Below are 4,777 nucleotides of genomic sequence, written 5' to 3'. Positions count from 1 at the left end.
AAGCATATAGCAAGTATAATATCAACGCAGCAACTAAAACATATGTTGGATGTATTCCAATCTCTGACTTCCCTTACAGTTTGTACACTCTGTGGCTCCCTGCAGTACAACGGAAGTTTTTCCCTGACATCTTAACAGGTGTCCTATGATCCTGTTGCTTCTTCTTGTCAGTGTTTTCCATATGTTCCTTTCTTCGCCGATTCTCTGAACAACATCCTCATTTAAACTTCCTGGCAGATTAAAACTGTGTGCCGGACCGAGACTCGAACTCGGGACCTTTGCCTTTCGCGGGCAAGTGCTCTACCAACTGAGCTACCCAGGCACGACTTACGCCCCGTCCTCACAGCTTTAATTCCGCCAGTACCTTGTCTCCTACCTTCCAAACTTCACAGAAGCTCTCCTGGTTTTAGTCTAGAAACATCCTCATTCCTTAACAGTTGCCCGCATCTCGTGGTCGTGCGGTACCGTTCTCGCTTCCCACGTCCGGGTTCCCGGGTTCGATTCCCGGCGGGGTCAGGGATTTTCTCTGCCTCGTGATGGCTGGGTGTTGTGTGATGTCCTTAGGTTAGTTAGGTTTAAGTAGTTCTAAGTTCTAGGGGACTGGTGACCATAGCTGTTAAGTCCCATAGTGCTCAGAGCCATTTGAACCTTAACAGTTACCTAATTTTCAACATCCTTCTTACAGAACCACATCACAAAAACTTCGATTCTCTTCTTTTCTGGTTTACTTACAGTCCATGATATCCTACCATACATTGGGGTTCTCAGAATTTTCTTCTTTGTTAGATACTAGTAGATTCATTTGGCCAGGAATGGCCTCTTTTCCTATACTGGTCTACTGTTTATGTCGTCCTTCCTTTGTCCGTCATGTCTTATTTTGCTTCCAACATAGCAAAATTCCTTAAGTTTGCTTACTTCGTTTCCCCAGTTTTCATGTGACGTTTATTGATAATCTTATTTCTGATACTCCTAATTCCTTTCGTCTTTCTTCCGTTTATTCTCAGTTCATATTCTCTACTCATTAGAGTGTTTATTCCGTTTGGCATCTTGAAATTATTCTTCACTTTCGCTAACGATAGCAATGTCACCAAAGAATCTTATTGCGGCCTGAATTTTAGTCCTGCTCATGAACTTCGAAAATCTTGCGTCACTTCACATTTCCGAACACTTTTTCAAGGTCGATAAATCTAAATCTAAATACTGGCGTCCTCTTCCAAGCTTCATTAACAGCGTGGAGAGAGGTGGTAGGAAATAATATATAAAACAGAGAAAGACAAGTTTGTGTTAAGCAGTGTGCAAGCCAAAGCCCAGTATGTCACCACTGCTGCTTTATACAGACGAACTAACGAATTAAGTTACAGATTATATCAGAAAGAAAGTGAAAGTCCAGGAGAAGCAGATACCAGTGCTAAGATTCGCAGGCAAAGTAGACCCTTTTGGCCGAAAGTGAAGGAGAGTTAGGCCCTCTGAATGGTATGGACAAAGCACTCTTCACGGAATATGATTTAAGGAGAAACAAAGCTATGGTAAATATGACGCTGAATAGTAGAAAAGAGAACATCAACTTTGAGAAATGACGTAGTAGTGAAAAAAGTTAATGATTTCGTCTGTTTAAGAGAGCGATATCCGCATTATTGTTCAAGAAGAAGATATGAGTGGTAGACCGGCGCATGCGAAGAAAGGTTCCCCTAATACAAGTCTCATGGTATCAGATATTCAAATGTAAATCAGAAAGAAGTTCACGAAAGCGCACACAGAGTAAGATATGGATGTGAGTTCATGGGAAATCTGTTGCCTTTGAAATGTGTTGCTGATGAAGAGTCTTTAAACATAGAGTAGGTCGTAGGTTGTGTTCCAAAAATGAACACCATAGAGACAGAAGTGATGACATTTTCTGCAGGACTTGACCATCATTTTGGAGGACAATGCTCAAGCACGTACAGTGCAAGCTGTTACTGATTTGTTTGACTGATGGGGCTGCTACGTGCTATACCACCTACTGCACTCCCGTGGCTTAAGCCCTAGTACGTTTAACTCGATTTCAAAACTGAAGGAAACACTTCACGGCATTCCCTTCAGAACTGCTACAAACTCGTCGGGCAATAGACCGAGCCGCTCGAACTGTCAACACAATTGGCAATGCTAAGAGTATCGTACGGCTTCCATATCTCTGGCAACGGGTTATACACAATTTTGGTGACTACTTTGAAGGTCAGTAAAACTTTGAAACACGTATCTATTTTGTACTATCTGTAAATAAATAGTTGCCACTATTGATGTTCCAACCATCGTATATACACCGTGGACAGCAGTTTCCATCAATACTTGCTATGAAATACAAAAACAAACCACACAAAAGTGGACACACAAGGTGCTGAAAATATAGCTGTCATACATGTAGTCAAGTGCCAAACTGACCATACATCGAGAAACGTAGGGGTGTGGAAAACAAATCACGTTATCAGATGGTGTAAGCAACCACACAGACACTAGTTGGCTAACAAAGAACGCAGCCACAGAAAAAGCATACAACAAATATAATTGTCAGTTATATGCTATATGACCGGTACACAGGATTATCAAGTGGAGCTTATGACGTTTTTCCCTCCGCCCCGAATGGTAAAAAATAATAATAAGACCATTAGGGATGAGTCACATTCTTATACTGGGTGAGGATAGGGATGGAATTCGTAAATATTCAACGAACTATCCGAGCATTCGCCTCCATCGATTTAGTTAAATCAGGATAACTGGAAGTGGAACTGAACCTCGCTCTATACTGCACCATCCCGCTCAGTAGTCAAAGCAGTGACTACATCGTCCAGTTAATATAGCTTTCTGGAGATCAGTAGACGATGAGGACGTTAAAATAAACAACCTCCATGTGACATCTGATATATTCAGTAATAACAAATTAAGGCCGCCGTGTCACTAACACCAGAATAGTTGACTGAAGGAAGTGAAAAGCAAGAATTGGCCTCAGGTATGTCTAAACAAAAGGAAGGAATGTTGCTTTGCCCTGCCGGCCACGTGTCACGGTGAAACGTGAGACACGCGAGTGCGAGCACGTGTACGTGGCCAGATTCATGCATTAGTTAGGATCCAGTGGCCTGCACGTGCCCCTCTCGTGACGTACGTGTTTGTCGACGGCCCAAGTTTACTCGGACACGTGGTGTTTTCACAAGGTATTAAAAGCCCAGGGCTGCCAACAAGCGGCGGAACTGACAGGTATCTCTCTCTTCTATAGGCTGTGCTTTACCGACCCCACTTTTCTTCCCAAAGAGCACTCGCTCCCTTGTCGGATAAATGTAAGTTTGTCACGACAGTTTTTCGTCCGTCACGCTACGCTGACGCACCGTCAAGCGGCAAGGCCCGCAATTTGCACGTTTGTTACGCTCGGCGCCTTAATACAGCGGCTTCCAGCCTTCTGCGGCTCACAGAATCTCTGATGGCTCAATTTTTCCTTCCTGGTTTCCATCATGCCAAAGCGGCGGTCACCTTTCCAGTCATTTCGTTAGGTACAATGTGGTATATTTTTCTTAAAGTATCTTAAGTGTAACATACGTGTTACTGATCTAAAACTTCTTAAATTCATTTACGATGGGCGTTCGACAAGTAATGCAACACTCCTTTTCCGAAATTAGATTAGTTCTATTCAGGGTTCCAACTGACCGTAGTATTCCCCACTTTTTTGGCTGGAGAGCCTTACTGTTCAACATAATTTGCTTTAAATGCGACAGCCGTACGCCACCTTACTGAGAGAACCTGTATGCCCGCGTGGTAACACGCGTCTGTGATCGACGTCGGAGCTAAATTCTTACTGCAGGAATAACTATTCCATAATCCACGTAAACAGAAGAAAAATTCGGAGTAGGAATTAAAATCCATGGAGAAGAAAAACTTTGAAGTTCGCTGATGAGATTGTAATTCTGTCAGACACAGCAAAGGACCTGGAAGAGCAGCTGAACGGAATGGACAGTCTCTTGAGAGGATATTAAATGAACATCAACAAAAGTAAAAAGAGGATAATGGAATGTAGTCGAATTAAGTCGTGTGATGCTGAGGGAATTATATTAGGAAATGAGACGCTTAAAGTCGTAAATTTTGCTATTTGGGGAGTAAAATAACTGACGATGGTCGAATTAGAGAGGATATAAAATTTAGACTGGCAATGGCAAGGAAAGCGTTTCTGAAGAAGAGAAATTTATTAATATGGAAGTGAAACATGGACGATAAATAGTTTAGACAAGAAGATAATAGAAGATTTCGAAATGTGGTGCTACAGAAGAATGCTAAGTATTAGATGGGTAGATCACATAACTAATGAGGAGGTATTGAATAGAATTGGGGAGAAGAGAAATTCGTGGCACAACTTGACTAGAAGAAGGGATCGTTTGGTAAGTCATATTCTGAGGCATCAAGGGATCAACAATTTAGTATTGGAGGGCAGCATGGAGGGTAGAAATCGTAGAGTGAGACCAAGAGATGAATACACTAAACGGATTCAGAAGTATGTAGGTTGCAGTAGGTACTGGGAGATGAAGAAGCTTGCACAGGATAGAGTAGCGTGGAGAGCTGCATCAAACCAGTCTCTGGACTGAAGACCACAACAACAACAACAACAATCCATGTACTGCTTCCTGCGGAATGCATCCTTCATAGGGCCAAACAGATAGCAGTCGGAAGACGTGAGATGCGGGCTGTAGGGTGGATGAGGAAGAACACTAGAGCGAAGTTCCTCTCGTGTGCGAAGACTTGTTTGAGCCCTCGCCTTGTC

The 4,777-nt window shown here is 42.7% G+C and overlaps 1 non-coding gene across 1 annotated transcript; it reads right to left on the bottom strand.

Moving 5' to 3' along the window:
• Nucleotides 1-247: 247 nt before the first annotated feature.
• On the bottom strand, nt 248-322 carry Trnas-cga (transfer RNA serine (anticodon CGA)). The gene has a single exon. It is a non-coding gene; the product is annotated as a tRNA-Ser (tRNA).
• Nucleotides 323-4,777: the final 4,455 nt, after the last annotated feature.

This window comes from Schistocerca nitens, chromosome 2 (assembly GCF_023898315.1).
Source record: "Schistocerca nitens isolate TAMUIC-IGC-003100 chromosome 2, iqSchNite1.1, whole genome shotgun sequence".
Lineage (NCBI taxonomy): Eukaryota > Metazoa > Arthropoda > Insecta > Orthoptera > Acrididae > Schistocerca > Schistocerca nitens.
This window is presented reverse-complemented; position numbering and strand designations above follow the sequence as displayed.